General features: G+C 46.9%; 1 pseudogene; it reads left to right on the forward strand.

The window, feature by feature from the left end:
• Nucleotides 1-12,479: 12,479 nt before the first annotated feature.
• Nucleotides 12,480-27,291, forward strand: part of LOC128070978 (testis-specific Y-encoded protein 1-like) — a 29,508-nt pseudogene continuing 14,696 nt past the window's right edge.

Genomic DNA, 27,291 nt, shown 5'->3' on the forward strand with positions numbered 1-27,291 from the left:
TCACTATGAAAATCAATTCTCAACATTTTATTTCTGAAGGGAAACTATTTTCTGTTTCTTTGTTTACAGTAACTTTATTTATTTACATTTTACTTTACAATAGTATATTGGTTTTGTCAGACATCAACAGGAACCCTCCACGGGTGTAGACGTGTTCCCAATCCTAAACCCCTCCCTCCGCCCTCCCCATACCATCCCTCTGGGTCAACCCAGTGCAACAGTCCCAAGCATCCTCTCCTGCATCGAAGCTAGACTGGCGATTCTTTTCTTATATGACATTATACATGTTTCAATGCCGTTCTCGCAAATCATCCCACCCTCTCCCTTTCCCACAGAGTCCCAAAGACTGTTCTATTCATCTGTGTCTCTTTTGCTGTCTCGCATACAGGGTAATCGTTACCATCTTTCTATCTTCCGTATGTTTTCCGTAACTTTAAACTGTATTCCCTCACTCCAACATTGGATACACAGACTAGGGCCTCTACCTCTGCCACCAACAGTCCCTAGCTTCAGTTCCGTTCAGTTCCGTTCAGTTCAGTTCAGCCACTCAGTTGTGTCTGACTCTTTGTGACCCCACGAAATGCAGCACGCCAGGCCTCCCTGTCCATCACCAACTCCCGGAGTTCACTCAGACTCACGTCCATCGAGCCAGTGATGCCATCGAGCCATCTCATCCTCTGTCGTCTCCTTCTCCTCCTGCCCCCAATCCCTCCCAGCGTCAAAGTCTTTTCCAATGAGCCCACTCTTCACATGAGGTGGCCAAAGTAGTGGAGTTTCCGCTTTGGCGTCATTCCTTCCAAAGAAGTCCCAGGACTGATCTCCTTCAGAATGGATTGGTTGGATCTCCTAGCAGTCCAAGGCACTCTCAAGAGTCTTCTCCAGCACCATAGTTCAAAAGCATCAATTCTTCGGTGCTCAGCTTTCTTCACAGTCCAACTCACATCCATCCATGACCACAGGAAACACCATAGCCTTGACTAGACGGACCTTAGTCGGCGAAGTGATGTTTCTGCTTTTGAATGTGCTATCTAGGTTGGTCATAACTTTTCTTTCAAGGAGTAAGCGTCTTTTAATTTCATGGCCGCAGTCACCATCTGCAGGGATTTTGGAGCCCCCAAAATAAAGTCTGACACTGTTTCCACTGTTTCCCCATCTATTTCCCACGAAGTGATGGGACCGGAAGCCATGATCTTCATTTTCCGAAAGGTGAGCTGTAAGCCAACTTTTTCACTCTCCTCTTTCACTTGCATCAAGAGACCTTTTAGTTCCTCTTCACTTTCTACCATAAGGGTGGTGTCATCTGCATATCTGAGGTGACTGAAATTTCTCCCGGCAATCTAGATTCCAGCCTGTGTTTCTTCCAGTCTAGCATTTCTCATGATGTACTCTGCATAGAAGTTAAATAAGCAGGGTGACATTATACAGCCTGACGTTCTGCTTTTCCTATTCGGAACCAGTCTGTTTTTCCATGTCCAGTTCTAGCTGTTGCTTCCTGACCTGCACGTAGATTTCTCAAGAGGCAGGTCAGGCATGGTCACCAACAACGATGAAAACCCAAGTTGTTTCAGATTACTCTTACCATGAATTAAAACAGCTGAATGTGTGTCTTTAATGGTGAAATTTGTACCAGTATTTTTTTTTTTACCATATTTTTATAGATTTTTAAACATATGACATTACTCTACTAAAGTGAACATGAAGTCGCTCAGTCGTGTCTGGCTCTTTGTGACCCCATGGACTGTAGCCTTACAGGCTCCTCCATCTATAGGATTCTCAGGCAGGAATACTGGAATGGGTTGCCGTTTCCTTCTTCAGGGGATCTTCCGAACCCAAGATTGGAACCCAGGTCTCCATTTCAAGCAGACATTTTACCCTCTGAGCCACCAGGGAAGCCCAATACTCTACTGATGTTGTAATGCATTCTAAAGCACATGAGAAATAGGAAATCAAAAAAGATTAGAAAAATGTTGAAATATCACTAAATGTTTTTAAAATGTTTCTGTTCCAGTTTTGCTATCATTTATCAGAGCCTATAAGAATATAACTACATTTTTATTTTATGTATTTCTGATGTTTTTGTCATCATCTTTTATGTATTTGGAGTTATGAATGATGTCAATGTTAAAATGAACACCTTAAAGACATCAGCTAAATCTTGGCTTAAAGCAAAAAAAAAAAAAAAGCGCCCGTTTTATTTGAAAAAGTAGACCCCAGGTTTTATGAATCAGTTGCAAATCGGAAAGTATAAAATGATTATATTCAGAGAAATAATCTAATAATGAAATGTGTATTAAGTAGATGTCTATTTCGTGATGACTTTGCAGTTTATAGGTCGTTTGTAAAGCTGACAACATATTTCACAGAAGTGCTGTCGTCTCTCTAACATTTTGTTTAGTTTTGCCAGAGATTCCTTGTGGCTGAGTTAATACTGTGGAGATACAGTTGACAGTTATTTTCTTTGGTTAGAATGTGAAATGCACCAGTTGCATAGTATGTTATTTGAGACCTGAAGGTTGTCAGCACTGAGCTGGGGTTGCAGGCAAGGAATCTAACCAAAGGGAACACTTAAATACCAAGCCCCGCAGATGTAAGCCTGTCCTTAGAAGGAAAGGAGACTAGCTTTCTGGAGCTGTGACTAAGCAGCTCTGTTGAGGAAAAGACTAAAACAATGGTAATGAAAAGAGACTGTGTTAGTTTGGAAATTTTGTCTATGATTCTGTGTTCTACATCAGAATCCCAGTTCTTGCCAGAGTCATTTATCCTGGTGATTTACTAGAGTGCCACTCCTGTGATCAGATTGAGTCAGAAGAATTTGACTGAGTACCACCCTTCTCTCTTTAGGAGGAAATAAGATGCTAAACTCCAATTAAAATGAAGGCTGCTGCTTCTAAGTCGCTTCAGTCGTGTCTGATTCTGTGCGACCACATAGAGGGCAGCCCACCAGGCTCCTCTGTGCCTGGGACTCTCCAGGCAAGAATAATGGAGTGGGTTGCCATTTCCCTCTCCAGTGCATGCATGCATGCTAAGTCGCTTCACTCGTGTCTGACTTTGCAACCCTATGGACAGCAGCCCTCCAGGCTTCTCTGATCACAGGATTCTCCAGGCGAGAATACTGAAGTGGGTTACCATTTTCTTCTCCCATTAAAATGAATGTTAATTTAAAACATTAAAACAAGAATAGCTTGTATAACATGTGATGTTCTCATGGCGATCATAGTGATTCAGTGAAAACAGATAGGAACTGAGAAAACAATCTGGGTTGCGTGCTTAACTTCAGTTCAAAGAGATTCATTTTCTAAGTAGCGTAAAGAAGATCCCTTGTGTATTATTACAAGAATTAATTTTTCTGTAGATCTGATGTTCTTTTCACTTACAGATCTGAATTGAACTCAGAGGTCTGAGGATCGTGCTACAGTTTGAATATTGGTCATCAGCTGTTAAGAAGAGTAAAACTTCAGTATGAATGTAATTTAAAGCACACTGTGCCTTAAATACCCTCTCCGGTGTTCTTGCCTGGAGAGTCCCAGGGATGGGGAAGCCCGGTGAGCTGCCGTCTCTGGGGCTGCGCAGAGTCGGACACGACTGAAGCTACTTAGCAGCAGCAGCAGTGCCTTAAATAAACAACGGTGTGCTTTCATTGTTTTAAAGTATCATATTTCTTTTAAAAACTTATGGAGCTGAATTATTTTGAGGGAAATGTGAACACTTGGTTTCTTCAATATAATGGAACTTAGGGGTAAAGATCACAATCTCTGCTTAAAACACTGGGAAGAAAGAAGGAAGAGAAAATATTCCTCCCCTGTTTTGCCTCCAGTTAACAGATGTTTTGCATAAATTGTCTCGTCATCATAAGCCATAGTATGAACTCGTCTGTTTGCAGAGTCTTGCTATATATTCAACTTTTATATATATATATATATATTCTTGAGATTTTTGATAGAAGTTAAGGAAAGCAGAAATACACGCTTGAAGTTAATAAAAGAGGCTATTTTCTTAAAAACATTGCCCGAGTGTAGTTTTATACCATTTGCTAACATATGTTCTTGTCATCAGTTTGTGTTGCCACTATCATAAGAAGGGCGTTTCCAAAGTAAAGCTTACAGAAGACAGACTGGAGTCATAAGCTTCAATTCATGTGATTAGAAGCTGCAGAAATTCTATACTAAGTAATCCTCACTTTTCTTAACATTGAAAGTTTTGATCTGTTTGTTGAGAGCGTTTTTACCTAGCATTTTAAATATTTCTCAGGTAGAACAGCCATTAAGGATAAAAAAAACCTGAATGATCCTTTACCGATAAAATAGATTGTATGTCATTTTATTCTCAAAAGTCATATGTGTTGTAAGCAAATAGTGCTGAATTTGATGAATCAAATAATTATGTTGTGCAAGTGAAAATCTAATTTCATAACTAACTTCTAGAAACTAAGACTTTCATAAGTTTATCCCTTAGCTGAGGTAAGGGAAAGGAGGGAACATCCACTGAGAAATTCGAGAAAGTTGCACGCAGTGTATTTTGGCCTTATTTTTGTCACTGGTGTATTTTTGCGTGTGTGCGTATTTTCCTGCAAATTTAGATAGTCACCTTGTTTTTTTAACAGTGTGCTTTGAATATATCCTCTGTAGTAAGACGAAATGAAGTTCAGTGCTAGTTCATTAAACTCAATAAAATTATACTCGTGCGTAGTGAGTAGACTATTCATCAAGTAATTTCTGGAACACATTTCTTCTGAGAAATTACAGGGAATACACATTTAGCTGATTTCTGTAATATAAAAATGGGGGGCATAAACCCTCAGATCGGAGAAGTCAGTGGCACCCCACTCCAGTACTCTTGCCTGGAAAATCCCATGGATGGAGGAGCCTGGTAGGCTACAGTCCATGCTAAGGGTCGGACACGACTGAGTGACTTCCCTTTCACTTTCCACTTCCCTGCACTGGAGAAGGAAATGGCAACCCCCTCCAGTGTTCTTGCCTGGAGAATCCCAGGGACAGGGGAGCCTGCTGGGCTGTTGTCTATGGGGTTACACAGAGTCAGACACGACTGAAGTGTCTTAGCCGCAAACCCTCAGATGGTATCTTTTCACTTCGCTAGAGTTTTCTTTTCCGAGTTGATAAACCGAGTGTATACATAAATAAATCCAAGAAAAAGTTCACCAGTGTGGTTTGTGGTGCTTCATCTGTGGATGTCCGAAACCCTTATATGCTGAATGTATTTGAGATGGAAGATTAGTTTTAGCATGATGAAGAAAAACTTGGAGAAGCTGACTTCATGGATAATCAAAACTTCCTAGTTATTTAGTCTGCTTACATATCTTTCTTCAACTCTTTGCCAAAAATATCAGAATCTACACACACGACAAAGTGAAAAACTTCTCTGTGGACTTTCTCAAACACGTACAGGTTTACCCAAAGATTTAATCTACACTTAAATCGTGTCCATTAGTTGTCATGGTCTGATGGTTGTACGCGCGTTTGCTTGCTTGATTTTATCTTCCTAAAAACTGTATACTGATGCCCTATCCCCAGAAGATGATCGTATTGGGAAGCAGCCCCTCTGGGATGTCCTTCTGCCACCATGGAGGAACTGTTGGGAAAGGAATCTCTTCACATATGAAGGAGACCTCAGAGAGTTCACCATAGCAGAGGGAGCAAGAACTCCGCAGTTTGCAAATCAGAGAAGGACATACACAAGAACCATAACCTTACCAGCACACTGATGGTAGACTTCCCATGACTAGAACTGAAACTTTCTGTTGTTGAAAAGCCAGTTTGTAGTATTTTGACTAAGAAATTGAATGAAGTGAAACACTGGTGACAGCACGTTTTGTTCTCACTTTTTAGTAACTGTGAGGCCTGAGTTGCTTATGAGCAATTTTACATGGAAGAATTATCTTGATACATGCCATGTAGAAATTGTCTAGATAAGTTTTTATCAGGCCTAGACACTTTATTCAAAATTGGATGTCTCACGTTAATAGGTGCTGAAAACAGAGTGATCTCTTCTGCTTCACTTTCTGCCATAAGGGTGGTGTCATCTGCATATCTGAGGTAATTGAAATTTCTCCCGGCAATCTTGATTCTGGCTTGTGTTTCTTCCAGTCCAGTGTTTCTCATGATGCACTCTGCATAGAAGTTAAATAAGCAGGGTGACAAAATACAGCCTTTACGTACTCCTTTTCCTATTTGGAACCAGTCTGTTTTTCCATGTCCAGTTCTAACTGTTGCTTCCTGGCCTGCATACAGATCAGGTCAGGTGGTCTGGTAGCCCCATCTCTTGAAGAATTTTCCACAGTTTATTGTGATCCACACAGGCAAAGGCTTTGGCATAGTCAATAGAGCAGAAATAGATGTTTTTCTGGAACTCCCTTGCTTTTTCCACGATCCAACGGATATCGGCAAGTTGATCTCTGGTTCCTCTTCCTTTTCTAAAACCAGCTTGAACATCAGGAAGTTCACGGTTTACCTATTGCTGAAGCCTGGCTTGGAGAATTTTGAGCATTACTTTACTAGCGTGTGAGATGAGTGCAATTGTGCGGTAGTTTGAGCATTCTTTGGCATTGCCTTTCTTTGGAATTGGAATGAAAACTGACCTCTTCCAGTCCTGTGGCCACTGCTGAGTTTTCCAAATTTGCTGGCATATTGAGTGCAGCACTTTGACAGCATCATCTTTCAGGATTTGAAACAGCTCTACTGAAATTCCATCACCTCCACTGGCTTTGTTAGCAGTGATGCTTTCGAAGGCCCACTTGACTTCACATTCCAGGATGCCTGGCTCTACACGAGTGACCACACCATTGTGATTTTCCTTGTCGTGAAGATCCTTTTTGTACAGTTCTTCTGTGTATTCTTACCATCTCTTCTTAACATCTTCTGCTTCTGTTCGGTCCCTACCATTTCTGTCCTTTATCGAGCCCATCTTTGCATGAAATATTCCCTTGGTATTTCTAATTGTCTTGAAGAGATCTCTAGTCTTTCCCATTCTGTTTGTTTCCTCTATTTCTATGCATTGATTCCTGAAGAAGGCTTTCTTCTCTCTTCTTGCTATTCTTTAGAACTCTGCATTCAGATGCTTATATCTTTCCATTTCCCCTTGACTATTGACTTCTCTTCTTTTCACAGCTATTTGGAAGCCTTCCATTTTGCTTTTTTGCATTTCTTTTCCAGGGGGATGGTCTTGATCCTTGTCTCTTGTACAATGTCATGAACCTCATTCCATAGTTCATCAGGCACTCTATCTATCAGATCTAGGCCCATAAATCTATTACTCACTTCCACTGTTTAATCATAAGGGATTTGATTCAGGTCATACCTGAATGGTCCAGCGGTTTCCCCTGCTTTCTTCAATTTCAGTCTGAATTTGGTAATAAGGAGTTCATGATCTGAGCCACAGTCAGCTCCCGATCTTGTTTTTGTTGACCGTATAGAGCTTCTCCATCTTTGGCTGCAAAAAATATAATCAATCTGATTTCTGTGTTGATCATCTGGTGATCACGTGTAGAGTCTTCTCTTGTGTTGTTGGAAGAGGATGTTTGCTATGACCAGTGCATTTTCTTGGCAAAACTCTATTAGTCTTTGCCTTGCCTCATTCTGCAGTCCAAGGCCAATTTGCCTGTTACTCCAGGTGCTCCTTAACTTCCTACTTCTGCATTCCACTCCCCTATAATAAAAAGGACACCGTTTGGGGGTGTTAGTTCTACAAGGTCTTGTAGGTCTTCATAAAACCGTTCAGCTTCAGCTTCTTCAGCATTACTGGTTGGGGCATAGACTTGGATTATTGTGATATTGAATGGCTTGCCTTAGAGACGAACAGAGATCATTCTGTCGTTTTTGAGATTGCGTCCAAGTACTTTATTTCAGACTTTTTTGTTGACCATGATGGCTACTCCATTTCTTCTGAGGGATCCCTGCCCTCGGTAGCAGATATAACGGTCGTCTGAGTTAAATTCACCCATTCCAGTCCATTTGAGTTCACTGATTCCTAGAATGTCGACTTTCACTCTTGTCATCTCCTGCTTGACCTCTTCCAATTTACCTGGATTCATGGACCTGACATTCCAGGTTCCTATGCAATATTGCTCTTTAAAGCATTGGACCTTGCTTCTATCTCCAGTCACATCCATTGCTGGGTATTGTTTTCGCTTTGGCTCCGTCCCTTCATTCTTGCTAGAGTTATATCTCCACTGACCTCCAGTAGCATATTGGGCACCTACTGGCCTGGGGAGTACCTCTTTCAGTATCCTACCATTTGCCTTTTCATACTGTTCATGGGGTTCTCAAGGCAAGAATACTGAAGTGGTTTGCCATTCCCTTCTCCAGTGGACCACATTCTGTCCGACCTCTCCACCATGACCCGCCCACCTTGGGTTGCCCCGTGGGCATGGCTTGGTTTCATTGAGTTTGAAGAGGCTGTGGTCCTAGTGTGATTAAAATGACTAGTTTTCTGTGAGTATGGTTTTAGTGTGTCTGCCCTCTGATGCCTTCTTGCAACACCTACCGTCTTACTTGGGTTTCTCTTACCTTGGACGTGAGGTATCTCTTCACGGCTGTTGCCGCGAAGCTCAGCCGCTGCTCCTTACCTTGGATGAGGGGTATCTCCTCCCACTGCCCTTCCTGACTTTCAACATGGGATGGCTCCACTACCCTCATTCAAACCAGACATTGTTACATAGGATCAGAAGAGAGGCTGGACCATTGTGCTCCCAACACTGAAATTTCAGAAAGCAATCTTTTCATTTTTTTCAAATTATTTTAATGGGAAGACATTAAATTTACATATTGGGTTAGTTTTTGCCTTACATCAACAAGAGTAGGTCACCAGTACACATGTGTTCCTGCATCCAGAACCTTCCTCCCACCTCACTCCCCAGACTATTGCTCTTTGTTGTCCCAGAGCACTGGTTTTGGGTGCCCTGCCTCATGCACTGAACTTGCACCAGTCATCTGTTTATGTATGGTAACGTATATGTTTCAGTGCTCTTCGCTCAAATCACCCCACCATTGCCCTCTCCACAGTCTGTTTTTCCATGTCTGTCTCCTTTGCTGCCCTGCATGTTGGATCATCAGGACCATCTCTCCAAATTTCATACATATGCATTCCTACCCAGGACCTGTATTCCTCTTTTTGACTTTACTTCATTCTGTAGAGGAGGCTCCTGTTTCACCCACCTCTCTAGAATTGACTCAAATGCATTCCTTTCCACAGCTGAGTAATAGTCCACCATGTATATATACCACCACTTTCTTATCCATTCACCTGCAGTGGATATCTAGATTGCTTCCATGCCCTAGCTATCGTAAACAGTCGTGTGCCGGGAGCCAGCACGGGAGATCCCACCCATGACAAGGTCATGTGGGAATGAACTGTTAAAGCAAGGCTTCAGGACTCGAGGGTCTCCCTAGACCTGCTCGAGCATCTACCCCCAAACCAGAATCTGTCTGTCTCACTATTTTGTGCCTTTCACCAACTCTCCTGACATACAGGGGGCTATCCACAACCACCTTTCTCTGGAGTAAATCAGCTTAGGGCTCTATCTAGCTAATAAGTCTCCTGGACACGAGAGGAATATTTCAAATCAAACCCCCACTGTTAGCATTCTAGCTTGCTTGACAGGTTTATCCAGACTCTTGCAGCTACGCATAGGATTGTTCACAGCCTCCCAACTGTGAGAAGCATGGGAAGCCTGAAACATAGAGCCTTCCAAAGAATTAAAAGTTATTAGAGTAGTGCTGGCGTAGGATTTCATTATTGGGCCGAAGCTTGTCGCTGAGTTCCCATATCTCTTATCCATCGGACACCTGAGAGTGCATTCGTTAACATAGTTGTAATGTAAGAAGAAGTGTAGCCTTGAAATTAACCACATCAGACCTTTGAGCTAATTGGTTCTTTCTTTCTTGTAACTCACTGCACCTTTCCTCCGTGAGAAATGTAACTGGTTTAATACTTTCTGAGGCTGACATAGATTAGAAATAGAAAGAAAACACATTTCAAGGGAAAATAAGTTTTCTGGTTGAAGAGCCTTTATCTAAAGAGGGTCATAAAATGTTCACAGGCCTCCAAGGCCAGAAGATAACGTACACAGTATTGTTTCTCAGAAAGGTATGCAGAAAAAAAAATCGTGGTTTTGACAGAGACAAAACAGATGTAATGTTTGGCCTGACTCTGTATGACTTTGCATCTTTCACTTCCCTCTACGTACAACTGAAGGTATAAAAGTCCCTTTGAAAGTAAAATAATGGGCCTTGCTCACTGAAGAAGCTTGGTCACCCCGCATTTTTATTTTTTTCCTCTTTCTCTCTTTCTCTCTCCCTCTCCCTCCCTCTCTTTTTCAGGCTGATCCCTTGGAACACAGAAGTTCCCTCTTGCCTGGCCAAGGAATAACAGCCTCTTTCTCCCCTCTATTTTCTTATCTACAACATTCTTTCCTTATCTCTCTCTAAATCATTCGCCGTTTCTCCTGAGGGTTTGCCTGAATCCTGCCTGTGCTGGACCCCAGCAATCGTGGGATGAATAGCGGCGTACATGTGTCTCTTTCAGTTTTGCTTTCCTTGGGGTGTATGCTTGGGTGATTGCTGGTCATAGGACAGTTCCATTTCCAGGTTTTGAAGAAATCATATGGTTTATTGTGGCTATACCAGTTTTCATTCCTAGCAACAGTGTAAGTTGGTTACCTTTTCACTCCCTCTCCAGGGTTTCATGCTTGAGACTTTGGGTGATGGTCCTTGGGACCAGTGTGAGATGACATCTCATTGCGGTATTGACTCTCATCACTCTGATAATGAGTGATGTTGAGCATGTGTCCTGTGTTCGTTAGCCATCAGTATATGTTCTCTAGAGAAATGTCTATTTAGTTCTTTTGCCCACTTTTTGGTCGGGTTGTTTATTTTTCTGGTATTGAGTTGCATGAGCTGCTTGTATATGTGGGAGATTAACTCTTGGGCAGCTGTGTGCTTTGTTGTAATTTGCTCCAGTTCTGAAGGCTGTCTTTTCACCTTGCTTATAGTTTGCTTCACTGTGCAGAAGCTTAGACATTTAAATTGGTCACTGTTGTTTCCTTCTGTGTTTATTTCCATTACTCTGGGAGGTGGGTCACTGAGGAGAAGATCTTGCTGTGATTTCTGTCAGAGAGTGTTCTGCCTGTGTTTTTCTCTAAGAACGTTATAGTTTCCGGTCTTCCACTTAGGTCTTTAATCCATTTTGCATTTGTTTGTGTGTGTGCCATTAGCAAACATTTCATTCTTTTAATGTGGTTGACTGTTTTCCCAGACCCGCTTGTTCAAGAGGTTGTCTTTGCTCCGTTGCATATTGATGCCTCCTCTGTCAAAGACAAGGAGGCCGTGGGTGTGTGGCTTCGTCTCTGGACTCCCTATTTTGTTCCATGGGTCTGTATATCTGTCTTTGGCCCAGGACCTTATACTCTTGATGAGTAGCTTTGTAGTATAGTCTGAAGTCAGGAAGTCTGATTCCTCCGTTTCCATTGTTTCTCAAGAGTGATTTCCTCTTTGGAGGTCTTTTGTGTTTCCACACAGATTGTGAAATTATTTGTTCTAGGTCAGTGAAACACACCGTTGGTGTTTTGATAGGGATTTCACAGTTGAATATGAGAATATCAATGTGAATGAACGTACTGATCGATTGCCTTGAGTTGCACACTCGTCGTCACTATATTGATTCTTCTGATCCAAGAACATGGTACACGTCTTCTTCTATTTGTGTGATCTTTGATGTCTTTCACCATGGTTTTATGGTTTTCTGTACCAGGTCCTTGCTTTCTTCAAGTGAACATATTCCTAAATATGTGATTCTCTTCCCTGGATGGTGAATGAGATACTTTCCTTAAGTTCTCTTTCTTGCTTTTCATTGCTAGTGTATCAGAGTGAAAGGGACTCAAGGGATTCCTGAGTATTAATTTTGTCTCCTGCAGCTATACTCTATTCATTGACTAGTTCAAGTAATTTTCTGCTGACATCCTTATTGTTCTCTGTGTAGAGGGTCATGGCATCTTCTAACAGTATTTTTTTTTTCTTTTCTTCCAATCTGTATTCCTTTAATTTCCTTTTTCCCTGATTGCTATGTCTAGGGCTAACTTAAAAACTAACTCCAATGTGTTTTTCACCTCAGAAAAGCTTACTGATGAAATTACGAAGCACTGAGAAATCTCAATTCTACCAGATTCCCGCAATAAAATCATGAAGCTCTTCAGGAGTTGGGGGCAAATTTTTAGTGGCGGGGAAGCAGAATCTGTTAAGTATTTAGAAATCTATATCATCATCCAATTAGTCTGGAATACTTGTAGTCTTTCCTTTGTTTCAGAAGCTTCTAGAGCCCTAAGAGTAATGCAGGGCTTTCTAACTGAAACCAAGAAACTCAACAAGAGCTCATCAAACTCTAACAGTGCACGTTAGAAAAACTGCGTTACTGTGCCGCTAAAAGTTGTGAGCTTTATAGCCAAATTAAAGAATGGCAAAGGCACCTTCAAGATGATTGTGCTGAAGATCCTGCTAAAACAGGTGAGGCCACAGGGCAAGGGAACAGGGGAGGCGTGGGAGACCCCTGAATGAAGTGTGGTCCGAGGCAGAGGCAGGCTCCAAAGGCACAGCTGAGAAGAGTCCCTTAGGGCCACAGCTGTAAGTGTCACAGCCATGACTTTGGGTGTCTCCCTCAGGCCTGCATCTGAGGAGGATCAGCACCTGAGGCCTCTAGGTCAGGAATGACGAGAGACAGTACACCAGAGCAGCCACCAGAGACAGTTATTGTTGTAAATGTGGATGATCCCGGGAAAGAGCTGAGAGAGCGGGAGTCCAAGACCCATGCCCGTCAGTCAGAGCCCCTGGAGTTGCTGTCACTAGTGCAATGCAAAGGCACGAGGTGGTCCACAAGCAAAGAGGAGCTGGAAGGGGCTGCTATTCTCATCTGCTCTGAGTGCCAGACGGATTCAGACACACGCCTGCCATCTGCTGTGAAGACAGGGAGCAGGTCAGAGACCGAGGGCCTTCTTGCTGAAGACACACACACACATACACACACACACACACTCACACATACACATGCACACCACCCCCTTGCCTGAAGACACAGTGTGCAACAGGGACTGCAAATCCTGACACGATAAGCAGTGACATTACACTACCCAGCACACACAAGTCAGGAGGAGGAGCGTAGCAGTCAGAAACAACCCCTGCTTGGGGGATGCAGACCACCTCAGATGCAGAACACCACAAGGAACCCAGAGCCAGGAGTGGGCCTGATGGCACGGCAGGGCCTGAGGATATGAGTGGTGGCTGGGCAAGTGGAAGTACCCAGCATCCTTGGAAATTCCTATTCCAGTGTGCTTCTTCCACTCAAGACTAGGGCTGTTGCTATTGGCTCTTCTGGCCCAGCATGTGGCCTGCATGGCTCCTTGACCTCAAGCAGATTATGAACCACGCTCACGTTTCTGTCATGATCAGCGACCAAGATAAAGACTTTCTTAACTACAAGATTGACGTGAAGGTCAGTGAGGGAGAATGAGGGCATGCATGTACGGGACTTGGTGGGGAGTTGGGGGGATCATGTTATCTATGTTCATGTGATGTGAGAATGTGCAGAGGTTTTGTGGAAACTGTTAATGCCTGCCTGGGAGGCAAGCTGAGGCACCTAGAAGCTTGTACCTTTACCCTCATCCCTGTCCTAGAAGGTGCAGGTGCAGAGCCATCCAAGGTCCAACGGCAAGGTGATCATTTCCTTTGGGGACAACGCCTACTTCTGGAACATGGTGATCATTAAGGAGTATTACCTTGACATCACTGGCAAGACATGGCTTCATGGAGGTGTAGGTGTGTTAGGGGATGGATGATCCACCTGCGGAATCCACCCCTGTGTTCCCTGTCTTTCTGCAGGGTATAGGGCGCGTTATTCCACGCCACTCCACTGGTTCTTGGACTTTGAATGAGGAGCACCCAGCTGCAGGCTGTATATCAGGAGTCTTAAATTTCTCAACTGGTTGTCAGGCCACAACTGCCCAGGATCGAACAGGATTGCTGAGGTGGAGTTGCTTTGGGCCTGCATACAGTTGATGACTGATGTTGGAGTTCTTGGATGCTCACGAGAGTGTTTGGGCCTGGTCAGCCCTGGGCTGACCTTGCTTGTGTTGCCAGCAGATCATTGGTCAAGACATGTGGGACAATCCTGTGACGTATTACCCGAGGAAGGAAAGTTCTGCTCCGAGCGGTAACTGACAGAGACACATGCGGGGAGGGTGTCTGGAGGCGGGCCCTGAAGGGACAGCCGTGTCGTGGCCAGGACACTGTCCTTTTCCAAATGGGGATGCTCAGGCTCATGCAAGCTGGCTGCAGAGCCAGGCTTTGGGTCCTGCATGTAGCACATGACCTGCTGAGACTGGGGGCTTTGGAACTCGGTGTGTCCAAGTGAAGCAAGTCTTCCTCAGTGCGGGAGTCCAGGTGATACTACTAGAAACAGGATGAATTAAGTATCTTTGTCAGAATCTTCTTTCCGTGTGTCAAGCCATCCCCCAGCCTCCTGTTAGTCAATGAGTTTAAGAATGCCTGTGCCTTACACTCCCACCCCTTACCCTGGGAAAGCCTATCATTGAAAGGGCGTCCTGTCCGGTGTCCCAGGGCACCTGTGTGCTGACCTTGGGATCTTCTGTGAATTTACACATCCACCAATCGGCGTCTCTCCACAGCCACACATGCTGCGCTGGAAGCTGCTTCAGGCTGCCTTCGGAAAATACGGAAGTGCTCAGGGAGGAGGTGGACAGGGAGCTCCAAGGGCAGGACATGGTGCCTACTGACGCCATCTCCAACAGTGCTGGACATGGTGCCTTCAGCTCCTGAAACACCTGTGTTCCCTGTACACGTTTGTGTCTCTGTATCAAGCCTGTAATTGTATACACGTGTATGCTTGTGTTGCCTGTGTTTATGTGTGTATGTGTGTGTGTGTGTGTGTGTGTGTCTGGTCCAGGGAAAAAGCAGAGATGAAGGCAACAAGAGAGGAGATGCCAAGCAACCAGAAGAGGAGACACAAGGCATCACAAGTCTGAGGGTGGTTGCTCACTGTATCTCCGCAGTGACCCTGTCCAGGATGGGAATGAGGAAAGGATGGCCAGTAGTAACACAGGAACTTGGCTCCAGACATCTGCAATTAGAGGAAATACAGAAACACGCTCACCATTTCTCCCGTGTTGTAGTATGTGTTTGGACCAGGAAGAGCGGGTGCATGGTCTCTGGATTCACCCAGGGCAAATCAAGTGGTGTGGGGATTTCAAACCACCGCCTGTGGAGCCCACAGTCTGTGCGGACATGAGCCGGCATGCGGAAATGGTGGATGCGGATACAGAGGACCTGGGATGGTTGAGGAGGCTAAGGTCTTGCTGAGAAGGAAGAGACCTGAAGGAGAAAGAGACACAGATTGCCTGCTGCACTGGAGACTTGTTCCACACACATAAAAAGGAGACCCGGGAAAGTCCTGGACCAGGGCTGCCCAGGATCAGCCCATCAGCCAGCACGCTCTCTCCATGAGGGTGGCACACACTGGCACGATGCGACAGAAAATGCAAGACATGCTAATAAGGTAGGTTGTCCGTGCAAAACCACAGGCATCCTAAGAGAGACAAGGTGTGAGCGTGGCATGCCTCCAGGCACTTCCAGTCTCCTGGTAGTGCAGAAAGGCGAAGAAAGTGCAGGTGTTGGTGTACGCGTGTGTTCCTCTGCCGGGGTGTGCCTATGAGGGAGGGAACAGGGAGGAAGCAAGGATGGTGGGCTCATTGCATGTCCCAAGGGACCTCAGGAGAGCGGGAGACAGGGAAGCCCCTGGGGGCAGTTCAGGGCCTGCTGGTTTTCAGGGTCTAGGGAAAGTCCTGCCCAAGATACCCCATGGCTCATGCTGGAAGCCCTGACGTAAATTCCTTCTGTCATCTGGGCCTTGCCTGTGGCTTTTGGGGCCTGAGGGGCAAAGGTGTGTGTCTGCACCTGAGAGAGGATTCTAGCAGTCTTGCTGGAGCAGGCTGTCTGGTGTTTTCAGAGGGGATTTGCACCATCGGAAACTCAGAGGGAAGCTGCGTCCTGGCTGACCATCTTCGATATCCCTGTGCCCAACCGAGGACTGGCTTCCTAGGCACATGGGCTCTGTAGGTAAGCAGGGATGCCTGACTGTAAGGAGTCCTACCTGGGCCTAATGAGACCAACTGAAAGAGAGTATTCACATTTAGCAAATCAGTGAGGGTGGGTGGAATCAAGCCCTCTTGTTGTTTTTGAGATAGAAAAACTGCTATCTGCCCAAGGGAGGCTTGATCTGTGGGCCCAGTAAGGGCAAGTTTCCCAGGTCATCATATGTTGGGGGATTCCGTGGGTCAGGGTAGTCATAAACACAAGGGACTACGTGTGGAAATGCCACCTTATCTTTATGGCCTCAGGTTGCACGCCTTGTATCAGAAGTGGCCCTTTATCTATGTGCTCCTTCCTCAATACATGGTTATGTATTTATATTTTTAAAAGCTTTATAACTTTTTGTTATCAATATACATATGGAAAAATACATAAGTCAGGAGTGTACAGTTCCATGGATACTCACCAACTAAACACATCCACGTAATTAGCATCCAAATCAAGAAACAGAACATCACCGGCAACCCTGAAAACTCTCTTGTGTCTCTCCCAATCACTGCACTCCAAAGATAACTAGGATATCTGACTTTCAACGCATAGATTAGTTTGGTCTCTTTTGGACCTTTACATGAACGGAATCATACAGTATGCATCCCTGTGTCTAGCTTACATTACTTACCATTATACTTAATGAGACGTATCTATGTTTTCCCTGCAGCAATAGCTTGTTCGCTCTTGGCCTACAGTTCAAGATCTTTCTTAAATCTACATCTTGGCAAACTCATCTTTAAGAAGTAGATTGGCGATGCCCAGCTGGAGTTCTTATCATGTTCAATTTTCAGTTGACTTTCCATGTTTCAGTGAAGACAGTTTCTGACTCTTTTTTTGGAACACTATTTCACAAGTCCTGACGTAGAAAATGTTCCTGAGAGTCTGAATTTTCCTTCCCAAGGATCCTTTTTATATTATCTAAATACTCTCCCTGGGACCATTATATTTTTCCAATGATAGAAGACTATTATTGTTCCCTCTTAGTCATCTTTTTGGCAGTAGTGCCTTTCTCCTTGCTTTCGCAGAACAACGTCTAAATGTCTTTCTACCTTCTGCCATCATTTTGAAGTTTAGGGTCCAAACCCATCAGCAAAATTCCAAGGAACATGTCCAGCCAATGGACACACACTGGGTTGTAAACAATCTTCATCTAAGGGAAGAATTTGGTTTTTTCTTTTTAATTCTTATATTTTTTATTTTACTTTACAATATTTGTATTGGTTTTGCCAAACATACACACGGATCCTCACAGCACTGGATCACACACAGGCCCATCACAGTCCCTGGGGGCCCTTGGAGGCTCGGACATCTCTTTGGCCTCTTCCTGCTAAAGGGAGATAGCACTTGGAAGCACAGGTAGACAGGTGCACATCGAAAGCTACACAGATAGAAAGAACAGGGGGCCTCACTCAGAATGTTGTGGGCCCTAAGGGGTGGTAGGCTAGCAAAAGGGACACGGATTTGACCAGGAATGACCTAGATAGGTGCACACCAAGAAGACAGTTCTCCAAGTCAGCTGAGCCCAGACGTCCTTGTTTTCTGGTGCCCTGAAGGATTGCACAGACAATGGATCAGAATAGCCTGACTGGTACTGGGAAGCTGTCCAAGGTGATGGGAGAATGCAGAACGCAGGTGCCTGTCACTCAGCTGTCCAGGGCGAGCGTTTCCAACCTGCCCAATTCTCTGCAGATCGGTCCCTGTCAGGAGAAAAATGCCAAAATTTTGTAGCCTTTGAGGCTAAATCACAGAGTTAGAAGTGCAACCTGACATGATCGATGAGCATGTGAAAGAAAATAACCAGGACAGAGAAACTCGGGTGGTTACCAAAACTCATGTTCCTGGAGAAGAAAGCTTGTACTTCTGCATATCTGCAAGTTTCCTGTCAGGGATATTAGTGTGTACACACGCATGTGTGTGCATGTGTGCGCACAAAATTGCCTGACAGTACGCTTGTGAATATGAAGTGTCGGAACTGACCCAGCCAGGTGATGGAAGTTGGATAGCGAAAACATGAAAGCCATAGGGAAAGGTACATACTCAGGCCATGAGAAGCACTGGAGCCAGGGTACCAATGCCTGTTATCTCACTGAGTGAGCAGTTTCTAAGTGGAATCACAGTGGTGCACCCAGGAAGCCTGGCAGAAAGGAGAGGCAGGAAGAAATTGACTGGGGGCCACCAGGGAGAGTGCAGAGGAGCCAAGACACAGAACAGGCTGCAATGCCAGACACAGAAGCCACAGCGGGTGACCCCACAGCCCTTTGGACATGCAGCTACAAAGGCCTTTCCATCCTTCTCGAACACTGGGAATTCTTTCCCTGACCGTACCGTGAGCATGAGCAACACTTGCCGTTTATGTGAGGTTTCAGAAATGGACCAGCACCGCAGCATAGGCACTTGCTACCTGCATAGTCTTCCAGTCTGAAACATCACTCTTTGTACTCTTTGCAGAAAGCATATATAGGGGGTCAGGACTATACGATGGATGGCTTAGATTGTTCCTGTTGCTGCCCCCAGCCCCACAGGATTGGGTAACTGGGCAGGCTGGTACGTGTTCTCAGATGGAGAACAGAACCACCTGAAAGGGCCTCGATAGGGTAAATGGGCAGATGTACATGTCTCCCGCACCAGTGAGTCACGGAACTTAACAGGGAGTTGTCCTTAGCGACTCACTGGCAGGAATTTGAACAAGGTTCAGGGAGCTTCCTCATGCCAGCAGAGCATGCCCCATTTCTCCCTCTGTGAAAAGTGTGGCCAAGCCACCTCAGGCCTGTGCAGGTTCATGTCTGTCCAGTGAGGGAGGGAGGGTTACCCGACCCCTTCTGCGGTTCAGCAGGGACTGCCCACTGTTGGCTTTCAAGATGGAGAAAGCACTCTCGAAACCTGTGGAAAAAATAACTGATCTCCCGTCGGTGCAACTCACTCAGGAGGAGAAGGGCTTGCCTTCACTCCAAGGATAAGCTTCTCCTATAAGCGCTGGTGTCCATAGAGTGGCAAATGGCAACAGCACCACTTAAAGAGAAGGAGACACACAGACACCAGCCCTGGAACACACAAGGAAGGATTGCTCCAAACAGTGCTATGCCAAAGCAGAGACAAAGAGACAAAGAGAGAGCTCTATACCCTAGGGTCCTGGTGTCCCTGAACAATGGAGATCAACGTGGCAAACGGTGGGGTTTCTCCCTACTCCCCTAGCATCCGGCCAGCAACAGTCTGTCTGTCCCATGGAGAAAAGTATCCAGCCACTTGGCACCCCTGTGTATCCTCTGGATACTCAGGGAGAGCTCCCAGATATTGAAGGTCCTGTGGGACACAGGAGTGTGCTGTTTGGATTGTGGATCAGGAAACCGTGGCTGGAATTTCCAGAACCAGATCAATGACAGTGCCTGAGGTAGCGGCAGATGCAAAACCTGCTAGCTCTCTGGATCAGAGTCTGGCCACGTAGTGGAGCTGGATCCCAGGAACCACGGAAGATGCCATCCGGTCTAGGGGCGTGTCCATCGTGTGCTGTCCACCACCCTCTCGGCCACTGATCTAGATTTGGGTCAGCTGCCTGTGCGTGGCTCACAGCCTAGGGCCCCGCCTGTATGGCTGATGTCCCAGGGCCCGTTCACCCTGTCCTGGGCTGCCACCGTCCGTTTCTATAGTTCAGGCCACCCACCCCCCCGGCCCCCACACACACACGCGAGCCATAGCCTCTGAACCATGCCCCACACTCCCCACAGCAAAAACGCTAGTGGGCCCCACAGGATTACTGCACCCTGGGCCGCCATTGCTCACCACTTGCTGTGGTGCTATTATGTCCTGTCCCTTAGCGTCTGACCCAGGCTGGGGTCATGGCCAGAGCCAAGAGGAGCATGAGAGGAATGCGGGAGCGTCCTGGGACCCCAGACCTCCTTAGCTGTGAGCTCCTTAGGTGCTCAGGGGGATGGGGCCCCGTGGCCTGTCCTGGTGATGCTGCGCATGGCTGGGACGTTGCAGCCACCAGTGGCCACGCCAGGCAAAGATGCCACCCTCTTCAGAGTGGAGGCAGGAGAGGACGGCGAGGCCCAGGTGGACGGAGTCGTGGCAGGGATCAGACGGGGTTTCCAGCTGCTTCCAGAGGACATCACTGAGGATGTGGAGGTTGTGCCGCATGAGTAACAGCGACAGGGGTCCTCCCTGGAGCTGGAGGAGAAGACGGCGGAGGAGCAGTGCCAGGAAAGGCCTGGAGGCCCGAGTGAGCTCCCGGCACTAGATGTGATGCAGGCACTGGCGACCCTGCAAGTGGAACTGAGCTCTGAGCCTGAGAAAACCTACAGGGCCTACGTTTGGTTCATGTGCAAGAGCCATGAGAGGAGGAAGCGGGACTTGGCTCAGAAGAGTGCCATCATCCAGGGCATCCCTGGCTTCTGGGCCAACGTGGTATCCTTCCTGCTACTCCTTGTGGTCCGCTGCTCAGGAGGAGGGGGAGGTGCAGAGGCAGGAGCAGGAGGAGGGGTGGAGGCGAGGGGGCAGGATGGTGGACCCTGAAGGAAGTGTGGTACTGGGCAATTGGCAGGCTCCAAAGGCACAGCTGAGTAGAGTCCGGGCAGGGCCACACCTGTAAGTGTCGCAGCCATGACCCTGTGTGTCTACTTCAGGCCTGCATCTGAGGAGGAACAGCCTCTAAGTCAGAAATGACCAGAGACAGTACACCAGAGCCGCCTTAGCTGACAGTTATTGTTGTCAAGGTGAATGATTCCTTAAATAACTGAGATATGGGAGTCACACACACACACGCACACACACACAAACCCACAGAACATATGTAGACATACACTAGCCAACCCCAACCCCTTTGCTTTCAGACATGGTTTGTCACAACGATTGTTAGTCCTACCATGTAGGCAGTGACATGCCACTACCCAGCATACACAGGTCTGGGAAATAATAGCTATCAGAAACAGCCCCTGCCTGGGGAATGCAGACCACCTCAGATACAGAACACCACCAGGAACACAGAGCCATGAGCTTGTCTGATGGTATGGCAGGGCCTGAGCTCATCAGTAGTGGCTGGGTAAGCAGAAGTGCCCAGCATCCTTGAAGATGCCTCTTCCCGTGTCCTTCTTCCACCCCAGACTAGGGCTGATGCGCCTGGCTCTTCTGGGCCCAGCATGTGGCATAAATGGCTCCTTGACCTCAAGCAGATTATGAACCACCCTCAAGTTCCTGTCATGATCAGCGACCAAGATAAAGACTTTCTCAGCTACATGATCGACTTGAATGTCAGTGAGGGAGACTGAGGACAGCTGGGCAAGGGACTTGGTGGGGTGTGGGAGGATCATGTTATCCATGTCCTACACTGTGAGAGTTTGGAGAGGCTTCGTGGAAGCTGTTAATGCCTGCCTGGGAGGCAAGCTGAGGACCCTAGAAGCTTGCACCTTTTCCCTCCTCCCTGTCCTAGCAGGTACAGGTGCGAGCCGTCCACGGTCATGCAGCAAGCTGATCTTTTCCTTTCGAGACCACCCCTATTTCTTGAAAAGAGTGATCATAAAGGAGTATTACCTTGACATCACTGGTAACACGTGAGTCCGGGAATGATGATTGTGGGTGTGCAGGGGTGTGGATGATCCACCTCTGGGATCCACACCCATCTCCCCTCTCTTCCTGCAGGGTATAGGGGACATCGTTCCACTCCAGTCCGTTGGTTCTGGGACTTTGAACAGGGAGCACCAGCTGCAGGCTGGACACCAGGAGCCTTAACTTTCTCAACTGGTTGTCAGGCCACAACTGCCCAGAATCAAACAGGATTGCTGAGGTGGTATTGTTTTGGTCCTGCATACAGTTGATGATTGTTGTTGGAGTTCTTGGCTGCTCGTGTGAGGGTTCAGATCCTGGTCAGCCCAGGGATAAGCTTGCTCAGCAGCAAAGTGTTGCCAGCAGATTATCAGCGAAGATCAGTGGGATGATCTCCTGAAGGACTACCCCAGGAGAGAAGATTTTTCCATGACAGAAACACGTGTGGTGAAGGGGTCTGGAGGTGGGCCATGAAGGGACAGCCTTGTGCTAGCCGGGACACTGTCCTTTCCCAAATGGGCTTGCTCAGTCTCATGCACGCTGGCTGCGGAGTCTGAATTTGGGCCACGCATGTAGCAAGTGGCCTGCTGAGACTGGGGGCTTGGGGATTCAGTGTGTCTGTGAGTGAAGCAAGTCCCCTCAAATCAGTTGTGGTTGCAGAGTTGAGAGTGCTAGGTGATACTATTAGAGGCAGGGTGAATTAAGTTCCTTTGTCAGAATCATCCTTCCATGGGTCCTTCCATCTCCTGGCCTCCTGTTGCTCACTGAGTTTGAGATTGCCTGTGCCTTACACTCCCGCCCCTTACCCTGGGAAGGCCTAAAATTGCAAGGGCGTCCTCTCCGGGGTCCCAGTGCACCTGTGTGCTGACTTTGGGATCTTCTGTGAAATTCCACATCCACCACTTGGTGGCTCAGCACCACCACACATGCTGCGCTGGAAGCGGCTTCAGGCTGCCTTGGGAAAATACGGAAGAATTCGTGGAGAAGGTGAACAGGGAGCCCCAAGGGCAGGACATGGTGCCTACTGTCGCCATCTCCGCCATTGCTGGCCTCGGTCGCCTTCACCTCCTGAAACACCTATGTTCGTTATTTGCATTTGTGTCCCCGTGCTGAGCGTGTGTGTGTATACACACGTGCTTATTTGTGCTGCCTGTGTGTGTGTGTGTGTGTGTGTGTGTCCAGCCCAGGGCAGAGGCAGAGATGAAGGCGGCAGGAGAGGAGGTGCTGAGCAACCAGAAGAGGAATCATGAGGCGACCAGGCTGAAGGTGGTCAGTCGCCGTATCTCTGCATTGACCCTGCCCAGGATGGGAACGAGGAAAGGATGGCCAGTGATAACTCCAGACTGTGGCTCCAGATATCTGCAATTAGACCAGATACAAAACATGCTCATCAGTTCTACCGTGTTGTTGTGTGTGTTTGGATCAGGAAAAGGGTTTCACGGTCTAAGGATTCACACAGAGCAAATCACGTGGGGTGGGGCTTTGAAACCACTGCCTGTGGAGCCCTCAGTGTGTGGGGCCACGGGCTGGCCTCTGGAAATGATGGACGTGCCTATGGCAAGACCCGGGATGGTGAGGCTAAGGTCCTGCCGAGATGGGCAGAGAGCTGAAGGAGAAAGAGTCACAGATTGCCTGCTGCACTGGAGACTTGTTCCACACACATGTGACAAGGAGAACTGGGAAGGTCCTGGGCCAGTGCTGCCCCAGATCAGCCCAGCAGCCAGCACACGCCCTCCCTGAGGGTGGCACACACTGGCACGGTATGACACAAAACATGAGATGTGCTAATGTATGCTGTATCTGCAAAACCACAGGCATCCTAGGAGAGACATGCTGTGAGCGTGGCATGCCTCCAGGCACTTCCAGCCTGCCTCCCTGGCAGTGCCCAAAGGCGAGGAAAGCGCAAGTGGGCTTACCTGTGTGACCCTATGCCGGGATATGCCTGTGAGGGAGGGAACAGAGAAAAGACAAGGGCAGTGGGTAAACTGCATGTCCCAAGGGACCCCAGGAGAGGGAGACAGAGAAGCCCCTGGCACAGTTCAGGGCCTGCTGGTTTTCAGGGTCCAGACTCTAGGCAGTAGCGGTCCTGCCAAAGATACCCCATGGTCCACGCTGAAAGTTCTGACATGAATTCCTTCTTTTCTTTGGGGTCTTGCCCCTGGCTTTGGGGGCCTGAAGGGCAAAGGTGCACGTCTGCACCTGAAGGAGGATTCTGGTAGTCTTGCTCAAGCAGAGTCTCTGATTGTGTTGTAGGGGATCTGCACCCAGGTGACACTCAGAGGGATGCTGCCTTCCAGGTGACCGTCTTGGATGTCCCTGGGCCCAACCGGGCACTGGCTGCCTTGGCAACAGGTGCTGTGTAGGGAAGCAGGGATGCATGACTGTAGGGAGTCCGACCTGGGCCTAATGAGAGCAACTGAAAGAGAGCCTTGGCATTTAGCAAATCACTGAGGCATGGGTGGTTCAAGCCCTCTTGGTCCATTTCAGATAGTAACACTGCTTTCTGTCCAACGGAGGCATTAGCTCTGGGCCCAGAAACTGCAGGTTTCCCAGGGCATCATCCGTTGGGGGACTCCATGTGCATGGGTAGTGTTAAACACAAAGGAAGATGTGTAGGGATGCCACCTTACTTTTATGGCCTCCAGTTCCATTCTTGGTATCGGAAGAGACCCTGTATCCATGTGCACCTTCTTCACAACCTTGCATCAGACCCAGGCCTGTCACAGTCTCTGGGGGCTTTTGGAGGCTCAGGCGTTTCTGGCCTTTTCCTGCTACGTGGAGATAGCACGTGGGGGCACAGGCAGATGGTGCACACAGAACGCTACACAGATAGGAAGAACAGGGGGCCTCATTCAGAATGCTGGGGGCCGTAACGGGTGGTAGGCTAGCAAGAGGGGCACACCATTGACAAGGAATGACCTAGATAGGGGCACACCGAGAAAGCAGTTCTTCAAGTAAGCTGAGCTCAGAGGTCCTTGTTTTCTGGTCCCCTGAAGGAATGCACAGGCAATGGATCAGGCCAACGTGACTGGTACTGTGAAGCTGTCCAAGGTGATGGGAGAATGCAGAAGGCAGGCACATGTTATACAGCTGTTCATGCCAAGAACTTCCAACCCTGCCCGCTGCTCTGCAGGCCAGTCCCTGTCAATAGCAAATGCCAAGGTTTTGGAACCTTTGAGGATAAGGCACAGAGGTAGAAGTGTAACATGACATGATCGATGAGCAAGTGAGAAAACAAGGACAAAGAAATGTGGGTGCTTACCAAAATTCACGTTCCTGAAAAAGAAAGCTTGTACTTCGGCATATGGACAGGTTTCCTCTCAGCGATGTTACTGTGTACACACATATGTTTGTGCACATGTGCGCGCAGAAATTTGAGTGCTTACCAAAATTCATGTTCCTGGAAAAGAAAACTGTACTTCTGCATATGGACAGGTTTCCTCTCAGTGATGTTACTGTGTTCACCCATACATTTGTGCACATCTGCGTGCGGACATTTGAGTGCTTGCCAAAATTCATGTTCCTGGAGAAGAAAACTTGTACTTCTGCATATGGACAAGTTTCCTCTCGGGGATGTTACTGTGTACACGTGTATGTTTGTGCACATGTGTGCGTAGAAATTTGAGTGCTTATCAAAATTCATGTTCCTGGAAAAGAAAGCTTGTACTTCTGCATATGGACAAGTTTCCTCTCAGCGATGTTACTGTGTACACATGTATGTTTCTGCACATTTGCAGGCAGAAATCCCTGCCAGTTCGCTTGAGAGTATGAGCTATTGCAACTGACCTAGCCAGGTGATAGAAGTTGGACAGCAAAAACATGAAGTTCTTAGGGAAAGGTACATAGTCTCTGGCCAGCAGAAGCACTGAAGCCAGGGAATCGCTCCCCGTTATCTCACTGAGCAAACACGTTCTAAGTGGAATCACAGTCGTGCAGCTAGAATGCCTGGCAGAAAGGAGAGGCAGGAGGAAAGAGCCTGGGGAGTGTGAAGAGGAAAGTCCACTACACCTGCAGTTTATGAAAACTAGAAAATGTACCTAATGTGCTGGGAGGACAAACTGTACTTAATTAATTGACTTATCTAAGAGGATTTCCATCCAAACAGCCAAAAGTGCTTCCTGGTCTCTTCTTGCTGCCTGTAGTAAAACATGAAGGGAATTTTTCTAAAAATTTGGCAATTTTTCAGTCTTTTAAGACGACAGAAGATGTTAAAGTTAATGACTCTCAAGCAAGATCATATCCAGGGCATTGAGATTAGGTGGTCTAAATATAACATTTTACACCACCAACAGGCCAGTTCTTCTTCGTATTATTTTTTATAAACAAAGGTGTTCTAAAGGTGAGTGTGACTGTAAAATTGTTTGGTAAGCCTCAGAAAGCTGGAAGGGGATGCCTCATGGCATTATTTAGTCAGGCCAATACCCTCCAAAGAGTTTAGGGGTGTCACTCCGAGATCCTTTCAGTCACACAATAAGACTTCTACCAAGGTTCAGGGTGTTATCCCTCAGCTATCTCAGCAGAAAACCAAGACAGAGTAAGCCTTATTATGAAGACATGTGTGATTGTGGCTTTGGAGTGGGGTGCTTTGCCATGAACACCAGTAAGAGTATCAGGAGACACACCAAGGTTTTAAGATAACATATTTAAGTTCAGCGCGGACTGCAAGGACCAGCAATAGTACAAAATAGGAGCTCTGGACTTCTACCTTCTACAAGCAGGAAGCAGGCTAGGGAGACTGTTTCATGTAACCATATACTAGCCACCTTTCACGCAACGGCATCACGTCAGGGGGTAGAGTTAAAAAATCAGAGACTGAAGCCGAGGAAGTTTCCAGGCCTTAAATACTAATCAAAGGACTGCCCACAAGAACCCATGGGATTTCACAACTGCTACTACTGACTCCCATCTCCCCTCCCCTTTCTGGAACAGGAGTGTCTATGAAGGTTATCTATGCCCCAACATACCACCACTGTATGTCGGCTGTGAAAGGGAGCAGATTTACTCATCTCTTTTGCTCACACATCCTCCGGTCTAGAGGAACTACACTTGTATAATTTGAACTGATGTGTTGGAGACTTGAGAGGCTCTTGGACTGCAAGGAGATCAAACCAGTCAATCCTAAAGTAGATCTCTCCTGCATATTCATTCGAAGGACTGATGCTGAAGCTGAAGCTCCAACACTTGGGCTACCTGATGCGAATAACTGACTCTTTGGAAGAGACCGTGATGCGGAAAAAAATGAAGGTAGGAGAAGGGGACAGCAGAGGATGGGATTGTTGGATAGCATCATCGACTCAATGGACTTGAGTCTGAGCAAGCTCCTGGAGTTGACGGACAGGGGAGCCTGCAGGGCTGCAGTCCATGGGGTTGCAAAGAATACGACACAACTGAGCAACAGAACACTTGAGATACTGTACACGTGGACCCTGATCCATAGCTGGACCTGACTTAGACGACAAGGTCCTGAACTTCAAGTTAATGCTATAACAGATAAATCGTTTGAAAGCATTGGCAGGAAAATGCATTTTGGACATACAAGCATGTAAACAGTTTCCGGCCATCTGTGTACCACGCGGTTTTAAACTATGTCCACGGTTCCTTC

Source organism: Budorcas taxicolor, chromosome Y, assembly GCF_023091745.1.
Source record: "Budorcas taxicolor isolate Tak-1 chromosome Y, Takin1.1, whole genome shotgun sequence".
NCBI classification, from domain to species: domain Eukaryota; kingdom Metazoa; phylum Chordata; class Mammalia; order Artiodactyla; family Bovidae; genus Budorcas; species Budorcas taxicolor.